The following is a 14440-nucleotide window of genomic DNA, read 5'->3' as shown; positions in this document are numbered from 1 at the left end:
CATGCATATTGCTTCTTAAATTCTTTTTATTCTTATGTGTATGCATGTGCATCACATGTACACAATACCCTCAGGGGCCAGAAGAGGTTTGAGCCCTGTAGCTTGAGTTACAATGGTGTCAGTCCTTTCTCCTCCATGTGTGTACTGGTAACCAAATCCAGGTCTCCTGCAAGAGCAGAAAGTCTTCTTTGTTCCACAATAGCTGAAAGCTACTTTTATTAAAGGTGAAGAAATGAGCTGAGTGGTGGTGGCACATGTTTTTAATCCCAGTACTTGGGAGGCAGAGGCAGACAGATCTCTGTGAGTTCTAGACCAGCATACACATCAGGGCACACAAAGAGAATTCCCCTACAAGACAGGAAGCACAGACCTGAGCCTTTCCTAGAGGCCTGAGTTTTTAATGGTCTTAGGTGGGCTAGAGTGGGGGGTCTTTTTTTTTTCTAGTTAAGGGTTTGCCAATTTAAATGAAAAAAGAGAAACTGATATGCCCATGGCTTTGGGTACAGAGATTAACTCAAATCTTGAGCATATTTGACCAACCTAGACTAGTCATTTGCTGACAGGTAGGGTGAAGCTACCATGAAAGAAAAATCCTGCCAGACCTTTGTCTCAGGTCATGAGAGTGAAAAAGTCAGAAACTTTGTCATCTTTAGTTATCCCACTGTGGCTCCTTTCTCTGTTTTTCTGCCAGTCAGGATCTGTCTAACTCCTAGTTCCATATTATCCGCTCTCAGGGGTCCACCTTAAATGCTGTTATGCATTTTGGGTGCAGGCTGTAATTTCTTCAAGTTGACCAGAGGGACAAGGGAAAAGCAGTCAGAGTGCCTCTAAGGAGGATCAATCTAAGGAGGCAATGATAAAACTTGACCAGGGGTGAAGATCCAGCATATAAGACAGCCATTTCAATGTGTGCATCTTTGAAGAGTGCTCTGTGAGGGAGACAGTGTCTGCAGTGTTGTAGGAGGCCACTAGTCAGTTCCCAGCTGCTCAGTCCTGAATAACCATGCAGAAACTGTATTAATTAAATCACTGCTTGGCCCATTAGCTCTAACTTCTTATTAGCTAACTTTTACATCTTAATTTAACCCATTTCTATTAATCTGTGTATGACCACGAGGCTGTGGCTTACCAGGTAAAGTTCTGGTGTCTGTCTCTGGTGGGGCTACTTGGCTTCTCTCTGACTCCACCTCCTTTCTCCCAGCATTCATTTTAGTTTTTTCTGCCTAGCTCGGCTCTACCCTATCACAGGCCCCAAACAGCTTCTTTTATACTTTTGTGAATACCAATGGTATTCACAGCATACAGAGGGGAATCCCACATCATGATAGCATACACAAACTTAGTTGTTGGTGTTTATGGTTTTCTTGCCTACCATTTTTCTCTAAGAAGAGCAATACTGCCTCCCAATAATTTTCTCAACTATTTTTTCAGTGGAAATTATTGCAAGTGCTTTTAACCATGAAGCTATTTATCCAGCACTAAATTTAGCTATTCTTTTTCCTAACTTTATTTGTTATACATTTTTTTTAAGTAATTTTATTAAATTATAAAAAGTTTCCATTTACGCCCCTCCTCCCAACGCCCTCCCACTCCCCCCCTCCCTCTCCTCCTCCCTCTTTGTCCCCAAGGGAAGTCAGGGTCTCCTGCCCTGTGGGAAGTCCAAGTTCCTCCCCCCTCACTCCAGGTCCAGGAAGGTGAGCATCCAAACAGACTGGATCCCAAAAATCCAGTATATGCAGAGGAAACCAGTCCCAGTGTCATTGTCAATGGCTTCTCGGAAAGACTGCAGGCCAGCCACATTCAGAAAAACCAGCCACATTCAGAGAATCTGGTTGGATCACATGCTCGTTCAGTCACGGTCCATCTGGCCTTGGTAAACTCTCATTAGATCCGACTCCTTGTATCAGTGGGTGATAGTATCCCTCGCAGTCCTTCGTCATTTTCTTCCTCCTTTTGCTCCTCGTTTGGATCTTGGGGGGCTCAGTTCGGTGCTCCAACGCGGGCCTCCATCTGTTTCGTCATCCAATGCCAGATGAGGGATCTATGGTGATAAGCAAAATATTCATCAGTATGGTCACGGGCCAAGGCCGGTTCAGGCACCCCCTCCTCTGTCCAGAGAACAATCTGGGGATCTCTCCTTGGACCTGGGATCCCATATATAATCAAGTTTCCTGTAAACTCTAATATGACTCCCTTAGTTGAAATATATTCTTCCCTGATCCCACATTCATCCTTCCTCCCTTCCCCCTATCCCGGTCAACCGAGCTTTCTCCATTCCTCCCCTACTCCCTTCTCTCTAACCCTCTCCCCTTCCAACAACCCTCCCACCCCCCCCCCATGCACCCAAGATTACCTGGGACTCTTGACTATTTCCTACCTCCTGGCGGATAGGTAAATAATGTTCATCAGGTTCGTCTTCTTATTTAGCTTCTCTAGGATCACGAATAATAGGCTCAAAGACCTTTAATTATGGTTAGAATCCACTTATGAGTGAATACATACCGTGTTCCTCTTTTTGGGTCTGGCTTACCTCACTCAGTAAAGCGTTTTCTATGTCCATCCATTTGCATGCAAAATTCAAGATGTCATTATTTTTTACCGCTGAGTAAAACTCTAATGTGTATATGTTCCACACCTTTTTTAACCATTCTTCTATTGAGGGGCACCTAGGCTGTTTCCAGGTTCTGGCTATTACAAATAGTGCTGCTATGAACATAGATGAACAAACGCTTTTGTAGTATGTTTGGGCATCTCTAGGGTATATTCCCAAGAGAGGAATTGCTGGGTCCTGAGGGAGGTTGACTCCCAGTTTCCTGAGAAACCGCCACACTGATTTCCAAAGTGGCTGCACAAGTTTGCATTCCCACCAACAATGGATGAGTGTTCCCCTCATTCCACATCCCCTCCAGCATAGGCTATCATTGGTGTTTTTAACTTTAGCTATTCTGACAGGTGTAAGATGGTATCTCAAAGTGGTTTTGATTTGCATTTCCCTGATCGCTAAGGAGGTTGAGCATGACCTTAAGTGTCTTCTGGCCATTCGAAGTTCATCTGTTGTGAATTCTCTGTTCAGATCAGTACCCCATTTTTTAATTGGGTTAATTAGAGTTTTAGTGTCTAGTTTCTTGAGTTCTTTGTATATTCTGGAGATCAGACCTTTGTCTGATGAGGGGCTGGTGAAGATCTTCTCCCAGTCAGAAGGCAGCCTTTTTGTCTTACTGACAGTGTCCTTTGCTTTACAGAAGCTTCTCAGTTTCAGTAGATCCCATTTATTCATTGTTTCTCTTATTGTCTGTGCTGCTGGGGTCCTACTTAGGAAGAGGGCTCCTGTGCCTATATCTTGTAGACTACTTCCCACTTTCTCTTCTATCAGGTTCAAAGTGGACGGATTAATGTTGATGTCTTTAATCCATTTGGACTTGATTTTTGTGCATGGTGATAGATATGGATCTACTTTCATTTTTTTACAGGATGACATCCAGTTATGCCAGCACCATTTGTTAAAGATGCTTTCCTTCTTCCATTGTATACCTTTAGCTCCCTTGTCAAAAATTAGGTGCTCATAGGTTTGTGGGTTAATATCCGGGTCTTCTATTCGATTCCAAAGGTCGATTTCTCTGTTCTTATGCCAATACCAAGCTGTTTTCAATACTGTAGCTCTATAATAGAGTTTGAAGTCAGGGATGGTAATGCCTCCTGAAGTTCCTTTATTGTATAAGATTGTTTTTGCTATCCTCGGTTTTTTGTTTTGCCATATAAACTTGATTATTGTTCTCTCAAGGTCTGTGAAGAAGTTTGATGGGATTTTGATGGGGATTGCATTGAATCTATAGATTGCTTTTGGTAGAATTGCCATTTTTACTATGTTGATTCTCCCAATCCAAGAGCAGGGGAGGTCTTTCCATTTTCTGGTATCCTCCTCAATTTCTTTCTTCAAAGACTTAAAGTTTTTGTCAAATAGGTCTTTCACTTCCTTGGTTAGAGTAACCCCAAGATATTTTATGCTATTTGTGGCAATCATGAAAGGTGATGTTTCTCTGATTTCCCTCTCTGCTTCTTTATCCTTTGTGTATAGGAAGGCCACTGATTTTTTGGAGTTGATCTTGTATCCTGCCACGTTACTAAAGGTGTTTATCAGCTGTAGGAGTTCTTTGGTAGAGTTTTTGGGGTCACTTATGTAAACTATCATATCGTCAGCAAATAACGAAAGTTTGACTTCATCCTTTCCAATTCGAATCCCCTTGATCTCCTTATGTTGTCTTATTGCTATTGCTAGAACTTCAAGCACTATATTGAAGAGGTATGGAGAGAGTGGACAGCCTTGTCGCGTTCCTGATTTTAGTGGAAAGGCTTTGAGTTTCTCTCCATTCAGTTTGATGTTAGCTGTCGGCTTGCTGTATATTGCTTTTATTATATTTAGGTATGATCCTTGTATCCCCAGTCTCTCCAACACCTTTATCATAAATGGGTGTTGAATTTTGTCAAATGCTTTTTCAGCATCTAGTGAGATGATCATATGGTTTTTTTCTTTCAGTTTATTTATATGATGGATTACATTGATAGATTTGCGAATGTTGAACCAGCCCTGCATCTCTGGAATGAAGCCGACTTGATCATAATGGATAATTTTTCTAATGTGCTCTTGGATACGGTTTGCCAGTATTTTATTGAGAATTTTCGCGTCAATGTTCATGAGTGAGATTGGCCTGTAATTCTCTTTCTTGGTTGTGTCTTTGTGTGGTTTTGGTATTAGGGTAACTGTAGCTTCATAAAAGGAGTTAGGCAATGACTCTTCTGTTTCTATATTGTGGAATATGTTAAGGAGTATAGGTATTAGCTCTTCCTGGAAGTTCTGGTAGAATTCTGCATTGAAACCATCTGGTCCTGGGCTTTTTTTGGTAGGGAGATTTTTGATAACAGCTTCTAATTCTTCGCGACTAACAGGTCTATTTAGATTGTTCACCTGTTCTTGGTTCAACTTTGGTATATGGTACTTATCTAAAAAAATGTCCATTTCTTTTACATTTTCCAACTTTGTGGCATATAAACTTTCGTAGTAAGATCTAATGATTCTCTGAATTTCCTCTGTGTCTGTGGTTATGTCCCCCTTTTCATTTCTGATCCTATTAATTTGCACGTTCTCTCTCTGCCGTTTGATTAGTTTGGATAGGGGTTTGTCAATCTTGTTGATTTTCTCCAAGAAGAAGCTTTTTGATTCATTGATTCTTTGGATTGTTTTCTCTGTTTCTATTTTGTTGATTTCAGCCCTCAGTTTGATTATTTCCAGTCTTCTACTCCTCCTGGGTGAATCAGCTTCTTTTTTTTCTAGAGCTTTCAAGTGTGCTGTTAGGTCTCCAATGTGTGCTTTCTCCATTTTCTTTATTTGGGCGCCTATTGCTATGAACTTTCCTCTTAGCACTGCTTTCATAGTGTCCCATAGGTTTGAGTATGTTGTGTCTTTGTTTTCATTAAATTCAAGGAAGTCTTTAATTTCTTTCTTAATTTCGTCCTTGACCCAGGGGTGATTTAGTAGTTGACTGTTCAACTTCCATGAGTTTGTTGACTTCCTGGGGTTAGCATTGTTGTTGAATTCTAATTTTAATCCATGGTGATCTGACAAGACACAGGTGGTTACTAATATTTTTTTGTATCTGTGGAAGTTTGCTTTGTTACCGAGTATGTGGTCAATCTTCGAGAAGGTTCCATGAACTGCAGAGAAGAAGGTATATTCTTTCCTATTTGGGTGGAGTGTTCTATAGATGTCTGTTAAGTCCATTTGATTCAATACCTCCAATAAATCTCTTAATTCTCTGTTTGGTTTCTGTCTGATTGACCTGTCCATTGGTGAGAGAGGAGTGTTGAAGTCTCCTACTATTAGCGTGTGTGGTTTGATGACTGCCTTGAGTTCTAGAAGAGTTTCTTTTACATAAGTGGGTGCCTTTATATTAGGGGCATAGATATTCAGGATTGAGACTTCTTCCTGATGAGTTGTTCCTGTTATGAGTATGAAATGTCCATCTCCATCTCTTCTGATTGATTTTAGTTTGAAGTCGATTTTGTTAGATATTAGAATGGCCACACCCGCTTGTTTCTTAGGTCCATTTGCTTGGAAAACCTTTTCCCAACCCTTTACTCTGAGTAGGTGTCTGTCTTTGTGGTTGAGGTGTGTTTCTTGTAAACAGCAGAATGTTGGATCCTGTTTTCATATCCAATCTCTAAGTCTGTGCCTCTTTATAGGTGAATTGAGTCCATTGATATTAAGAGATATTAATGACCAGTGGTTGTTGATTCGAGTCATTTTTTTTTTTTTGGGTAGTAGAGTGTATGTGTTTTCCTTCTTTGGGTTGTGCTAGTGAAGGGTCGCTAGATGTCTGAGTTATTGTAGGCAGTGTTGGCAATGTTGGATTCCTTGGGATGTAATTTTCCTTCTAATATTCTCTGTAAGGCTGGATTAGTAGTTACGTATTGTTTAAATTTGTTTTTATCCTGGAATATTTTGTTTTCTCCGTTGATAGTGAATGAAAGCTTGGCTGGGTATATTAATCTGGGCTTGCATCCATGGTCCCTTAGTTTCTGCAGTACCTCTATCCAGGACCTTCTGGCTTTCATGGTTTCTATAGAGAAGTCTGGTGTAAGTCTGATAGGTTTACCTTTATAGGTTACTTGACCTTTTTCCTTTGCAGCTCTTAATATCCTTTCTTTAATCTGAATGCTTTGTGTTTTGATTATTATATGGCGAGGGGATGTTTTTTTCTGATCCAGTCTATTCGGTGTTCTGTATGCTTCTTGCACCTTCATAGGAATATCACTCTTTAGGATGGGAAAGTTTTCTTCTATAATTTTGTTGAATATATTTTCTGGACCTTTGGTCTGCAATTCTTCTCCTTCTTCTACTCCTATTATTCTTAGATTTGGTTTTTTTATTATGTCCCATATTTCCTGAATGTTTTGTGATGAGAATTTGTTGGATTTGCTGTTTTCTTTGGTCAGGGCATTTATTTTCTCTATGGTGTCTTCATAATCTGAGATTCGTTCTTCTATCTCTTGTATTCTATTGGTTATGCTTGTTCCTGAAGTCTCTGTTTGTTTACCTAGATTTTCCATATCCAACCGGTCCTCGGTTTGTGTTTTCTTCACTGCCTCCATTTCAGTTTTCAATTCTTGAACTGATTCCATTACCTGTTTGATTGTTTTTTCTTGGTTTCCCAGGGTATCATTTACGAATTTACTTATTTCTTCAAACTTTTTGTTATATTTGTCTTCCATTTCTTTACTCATTTCTTCCATCTTTTTGTTATATTTCTCTTCTATTTCTTTAAGTGAGTTATTCATACCCTGTTTAAGAGACTCTATTGCTTTTATAATGACACTGTTTTCCACTTCTTCCGGTAGAGGGTGTTCAAGTCCTTCTGTCATAAGATCGCTGGGATCTGGTGTTTTCGTGTTGTTTTTCAGATTGTTGGAGGAATTCTTGCCTTGGCGCCTGCCCATCTCTTCCTTCAGATGCTCTCCAATGGCTCTTCCCTCCGCTGGGTCTTTTGCTACTGGATTAATGCCCCTTCCTATCCAGGAATCACTTTGCCTGCAGCCTTAGGTTGCTGCAGGCAGGCAATTAGAACAAAGGGATTTCCGTCCCTTTGCACTCACCGCCTGGACGTCCCGCGGTGCCCACCCCGGCTGAGATGGAGAAATTTAAGCCCCGAAAAAAGGAGAGGGGAGGGTATGGGTTCTAGGCAGAAAGCTGGGATGGCGTTGCAGGAGAGAGGGATTAGCTGGGGAAGCTGCCCCTTTGGAGTAGTCAGGGAGATAAGGGTGGCGGGAGTATTGTGTGTTCCCTAACCGGCCTTGTGTGGCGGTCAGGAACAATACACTTACCCCTCCACAGGATCAGAGCCCCTCGCTGGTCAGAGGTGCCCCTGCCTGCAGTCTTGGCTTGCTGCAGGCCGGCTTTTGGAACAAAGGGACTCCAGTCCCTTTGCACTCACCGCCTAACCTGGCCCGCGGTGCCCACCCCGGCTGAGATGGAGGAATTTAAGCCCCGAAAAAAGGAGAGGGGAGGGTATGGGTTCCAGGCAGAAAGCTGGGATGGCGTTGCAGGAGAGAGGGAATAGCTGGGGAAGCTGCCCCTTTGGAGTAGTCAGGGAGATAAGGGTGGCGGGAGTATTGTGTGTTCCCTAACCGGCCTTGTGTGTCTTTGTTATACATTTTAAGAATGTTTTAAGAAGTCAACTTAGGGGATACTATCAGACTCAAACATACTTGTGACATTGGAATAAAAATTCAGGAATCTATATTTAACAAATTATGGTCCTGATAGAAATAATGTAATTGGAATTATACATTGTTAGCTAAGTTTTAGAGTTCTGATGCAATCTGTGTAAGATTTTACATCTACACTAATTATTAAAAGCATAAATATGATGAAAATAAATTCTTTGTTTTAATCAGTAAGTAGGGATTTGAAGACTCATAGTTCCTGATTAAACACAAAAGAGGCATTTGAGTTGAATTAAAATGCATGCTATTGTGTAGAGTGAACATTGTGGTTATGCAAATGGGTTAAACAAATCCACAACTTTCCAGCTTATATATAATGGAATGAAATTAGCTACAATTTACATTTTCATTAATTACTCTGAAAATCTCCACTTCTATGAAGTCTACTTACTAGGAATAAAAAACCACAGGAATCAATTACAGTCATCTAAGAAATGGAAAACATTTTGCAGAAAATCCAACACTGGAGAGGCCATAAGATTATTCAAAAGAGTTTTTTTTTGTTTCGAGATGCTTGAGATAAATCCAGTTGAAATTTTCTCATGGTTTTTGTTGAATACATTGACAAGAACAGTCCGTTTGTCACTTGTGCCTGTCTGGTAGAACAGAATACTTGCACTGTATTTTGCTCCTTTTCCTTCTGAAGCTTGAAGTGTCAAGATAATTAATCCCAAAAGATAAGGATGCTTTTAAGAATGATAGTTGTGAATGGGGAAGGAATTCATTGATTCACCTTGTCTTTTGCTTTTTCTACTTTTCTCATCATACCCAGTCCTTCCTCCTTCTTTTTGCTGCTTGAAAAAAAAAGTAGAGTTCTAAAACATTAACTTGTGTCAGTATGGTACATCACAGGGCAAAATGCTGTTTGATACTGGGATGAGATATAGAGCCTAGTATCCTTTTGAAAACTATGATATGCTTATTAATTCTTTGAGAATTTCATACAGTCTGTTTTGATCATATTTATCCACTTGATGCTCTGTCCAACTTTTTCCCAAAAACCCACTTCATGTCCTTTTTTTCCCCCACACCAGATATTTTTGATGCTCCAGCTATTTTTCTATATTTTCTCTTCTTGTTATATATTTTTATTATTTAAAACATTTTTAGCTCAATTTCTTACAATCATAGTCCACTGTCTTCCTTGATGTTCTATGAGCTGTATGTTTGAGGCTGTGTTGTAAATGTGTTATTTGAGGGCAGGCATCTCTTGGTCAGCTGACCTTTGCCTTTTTATTGTGGCTTTCTGTAATTATTTCTTTCTGCTAGAAATATAAGCTTCTTTGATGAGAGGTGAGATCTGCCTCATATTGTGGGTATGACAGTATGTGTTTAGGATCCAGTTAGAGATTATATTGGTTAAGGACAGAGGTAGTAGATTCTCCTCTAGGTTCTTTGGCTTTACAACTGTAAGTATTGACTAAATTTACAGAGCCAGACATGAATTATCTCTTATTGGATTAACCTTAAGTTTAGTTAGGTAATTTTTGGTTACCCCTAGGATTTAAGTGCCACTATTGCACCTTTTAGAATATCTTAGCATTATGGTTATTATTGTGGTTCATTGGCATTATAGATGGAAAGGACTACTGATTATTGCTCTCTCTTGGCAGCTTGCTTAATTCCTTCTTTAATGTGTTACTGTGACATATTTGCAGTAAGAGTTAGCATCCAGTATCACTACATCTGTTTAATGTATTTCAGTCAATTTAATAAGCTGTTTGAGAGATTGGAATGAGGTTATTTTTTTATATTTTCTGCTACGTTGGCAACTTTCCATATGCATGGAAGAAACTCTACACAAACTAACGCCTAACAAACTTTAAACCAAATTAATTTTTATCTGCATATGCTAAAGTACTATTCATGCCTCAGTCTTCATTCAGGTTTTCAATTATCTCCTTTGACCAAGGAATAGTGAAAAAAATCCAAAATGATTTTATTGAGTTCAGATTATGCTTTAATTAATAATTAACATTAATTAAAAACATTAATGTTTTTAAGATATGGTCCGATGATATCTCATGACAAAATTTATCAATGCTTATTTACATATCCAAAGAGATATCATCATACGTCAAAATAATATTTGCATTACTTTTCAGGATTATTTTAATCTATCCAAAATATCACTGATAGATTTTCAAAGTTTCAGTATATACAATAATAAAAATCAATGATATCTTTCTGTTAGTGTCCTTGAACTATGTAATAAAAGACTCAAATTGCCTGTAACTGTCAAATATTTATCTAATTAGAGTATGTTACATTTAGTCATCCAGGAGGGGCTTATCCTACAGAATGAAAATGTGTGTATTGACTCAAATTGTTTGAGTATAGAGTGTTGCACGTCAACCCCTCAGAACATACCTATTTTGAAAATGTTCATGTTTTTTCTGATCCCCTCTTTACCATTTGTTGATGATTAATGAAGACTCTTCCTTGGAATACATTTAAGTCACAAGTCGATGCTTTATCCCACTCTTAGAAAGACTATCAACTACCTTTCAAATATATCTCAACCTAAACCACCATTTGTCTTCTGAATGAAGACAATTGTTTTCTTCATTCTGGAAACCCAGTTCCTGTTTGTGTTGTTTAGCTATGCAGAGTCAAGAACTCCCGTCTCCCTCTATCAAACAGTATCAATAGCAACACACTCCTGTTTTGAGATTCTTTTAGTGTTAATAAGTTATGGATAATTGGAACTGGTCTTGTAACTTTTATATGGTTTTTTAAATTTCCATTTCCAAATAAAATGAATATAGAGGTTGGATCAGAATGAAATTTCTTAGAAGGTATTGATGTTTTTATATAATACAATTTTAAGGCTATAATTAGTTCTATTAGAAGAACATTTTTTCAGTTCCATGATTTTATTATAAGATGTGTTCAAAAGTAGTTGTTGTTTTTTCAAAAGTCAGTATTGAAGTGTTCCATCTGATTTCTTTTCTGGGAGAGAGGGAGGATCTTGCATGTCTGAGAAGAGTAGTAAGGAATAGTGTTTGACAGGTAAGTCGGTGTTTTTTAACCTGATCTGGAACAGCAAAGAAGTTTTAAAGTTGTTGATCAACTGATTAATGATGGGTTTTAAGGTAATAGGAAATTAGAACATGTTTGAAAATCTTTCTGAAGCTGGGGCTTAATTATTTATTTTTTTAATATTGCCACTTTTTCAAACTAACTGGATAGTCTGAGATTAAGAACAGAACTCAAAAGTTACCTTCAGTTAGCTGGGGGTAAATTATATTTTTCACTGCTAGTGTTCTCAAACCGAGGAATGCAGTAGAAAAACTCCATCTCACTCATAATATACATTAAGTTAGTATATGGAAAAGCATTCATTTTTCAAAGCGTTCTATTCAGTTTAGAGGGTGAATGCATTTACCTTCATATTGAGGGAAATCGGTCAGTCACCGTGGACAAAGGCAAATGCTTTAAATTATTCTTCTAAAGTGGTCATCATGGGGATTGATGGGGGTAATTTGCCACACAGTGTCATTAAAAGATGTTTTGGAAGTGTCTTCTTACTAAATAACTGAAGTTATATGGAAACAATTAGTGAGGAAATTTGCTGTAGGCCTTAATTTCTTAAAACTGTGTGACACGAGAGATCTCACCCCCAACCACATGTGTCGTCTTCTCCCCTGTGGAAATCTCAGGATTTGATAGGAATGCAGAAGGACAGGAAGCTCAGTTGATCTGAAAGACCTTCTTAAGTATAAGTATTTGAGGCTTGGGTATCTGGGATAGGCATCAGAGGCTACAACACTCAGTGGCAGATGGATTCATTTTAAGAAAATCTTGGACATGGATGAGATAAGCAGAACTGAGGAGAGAGAAGCCTATTACTTGGGAACATGCCTTCCGTCATAAGACTTACAAGTAGATATTTTTTGTTTCTTTCATTTCATACTAGAAGCAAACAAGGCTTGTCAGGGCTCAACCTCACCTGAGGCAGTTCCAACACCCCATATCTGCACTTCAAAATTTCGTGAGCAATAATGGTTCCCTATATGATGAATAGTTTCATTTATTCTTCCCCAGCAAAGTATCAAAATAACGTGAATGCTTACTAATATCTGAAGAAGGACAGTGTTCATTCAGAGTATGAAAGCAAGGTCTTAGAACGCAGTGACCAAAACTATTAGCTCTGATATGCAGCACAGTATAGACTTTGTCTCAGATCTTAGCTCATACCACACGGTAATGATTTTACTCATTTTGCTTCAAATTGCTGTAATAAACGATCATCATAGAAATCTAAGATATGATATGGGAAAGGGAAAAACTTTTGAGGCAAAATTGTCAGAAGAGTCAAATATACAAATGCAATCTTCAGACAGTAATTATGTGTTGCAGAATATGATTTTCAGATATGTTGCATTTGTTTATGCTGTGGAACATTGGTTTTAATAATGCAAAGATGTGCTGCATTCTTTTATGTTGCATTTGTTTAACTCTGTGAAGCTGTGATACTTTGCCTGTCTAAAACACATGATGGTCTAATAAAGGACTGACAGGCCAAAGGCAAGGCCCAAGAAAGGATAGGAGGGACTGGCAGGCAGAGAGAATAAATAAGAGGAGGAATGTGGGAGGAGAAGAAGAAAGAGCAAGAGAACAAGAGGAGGACTCTAGAGGCCAGTCACACAGTCACCCAGCTACACAGCCACACAACCAGCCATGGAGAAAGAGTGAAAGTAAGATATACAGAAGGAAGAAAAGATAGAAGCCCAGAGACATGATTTGATTACTTCTATATTTTCCTTCAGAATTCTTCTTCTTATTATTATTACATAAGTACATTAAGAGTTCTCAGTACTTAAGAGCACAAAGATACACAAATCTCAACTAAACACTCTTATGCTAAAATCCTGGAGAATGGGAATCCATGGTTGCTGATGTAATAAACCAATCAATAAATCCAGGCTTATTCTGAGCACAGCACTTTCGGGTGGTCCCAGGGGAAGTTGAGGAAACCAAGAGGTTGAGACTTTTAATAACCTCAGTGGTGGAGCTGCTGATTGTGTGGGCTTTCTCAGGGGTGGGGCAGAGTCTGGACTGAGGCAACCGCAGGGGAGGGATCTTGGGGTGGAGCCTCCACCCAAACATCCCAGACTCTTTGTGTATAGGGATGCTAGGATGCCAGGGGCCGGAGTGATACTTCCATCCAAATAAGTAAGACTCTTTGGGTAAAGGGATGCCAGGGGCTGGAGCAGTGCCTCTAATCAGATTTACTGAGTATAGGGACATCAGTTCAAGTCTGGCTACTTCCTGTGGGCATAGGATGATGTGGGAAGAAAGAGAGTGGGATTTGGTGGGTTCACACTCAGCAGGAAGTGTGGAAGGAGAGGCATCAGGTTACCTGCCATCATGGGGATCTCAGGCATCTGCTTCTTGAGGGAACTGAGAAGACAGGTTGCTAGGAGGAAAAAATAGACTCTTATCATCGGCCCTATGAACAGCACTAGCCATGGGAAGGGGGAAAACTTCCAGAAAGAAAGCCAGAGAAGCAGTTGCTGGGTAGGTCCCATTTGAGCCTGGAGAGGCAGTGCCAATGATGGAGTCCCATGAGCTGGTGTAGATGCTAGCATATCTGGAGAACCCTCCGCAGGCTGGCCTCATCCCTCGCAGCAGGAGGGACCTGGAAAATATGCTTGAAATTGGGTGGGATGAAAATAGGTCCTGGAGATGGATAGTTTTTTACCAGACTAGATTTCTCAAAACAGTAGCAGAACTTCTCCTGGAAAACTGCAGGTATCTATCAGCAAGACAGCTGGAACAGATTAACATTTTGGTGTCATAGCAAGCGGCTATGGCTGTAGGTTAAAAGGTACGGCCATTTTAGAAGACACAGGATATTCTAAAACTCTGAACCTCTGAAGTTACATCTCAAACCTCTTAATCCTGGACTATGAAGCCTGCGAAAGAGGCACACCTGTCTGCACTTTTAGCAGGAAATTAACTAATGAAGTAATGAGTTACCTGTCCCTTAAGTCAACAAATGCCATCAGACAGATGGGAGAGAATAAGGAAATGAGCAGAAATGAGACAGGTTTTTCCAGCTACCCAGGCAATCCCAAGTCTCTCCGCAGTTTTTGGCAAACGTAAGTCTCAGAAGCAGTACTTGCCTTTAGCTGTTGAGCCCAGGAGGTCTGACAGA

The 14440-nt window shown here is 39.5% G+C and overlaps 1 protein-coding gene across 3 annotated transcripts in view; it reads left to right on the top strand.

Moving 5' to 3' along the window:
- Positions 1-14440, top strand: part of Malrd1 (MAM and LDL receptor class A domain containing 1) — a 614092-nt gene that overhangs the window by 76449 nt on the left and 523203 nt on the right. The gene's annotated exons all lie outside the window — the stretch shown is intronic.

Source organism: Myodes glareolus, chromosome 14 (assembly GCF_982192425.1).
Source record: "Myodes glareolus chromosome 14, mMyoGla1.1, whole genome shotgun sequence".
Classification (NCBI taxonomy): domain Eukaryota; kingdom Metazoa; phylum Chordata; class Mammalia; order Rodentia; family Cricetidae; genus Myodes; species Myodes glareolus.
Note: the sequence above shows the minus strand (reverse complement) of the source record. Positions and strands in the feature narration are given on the sequence as shown.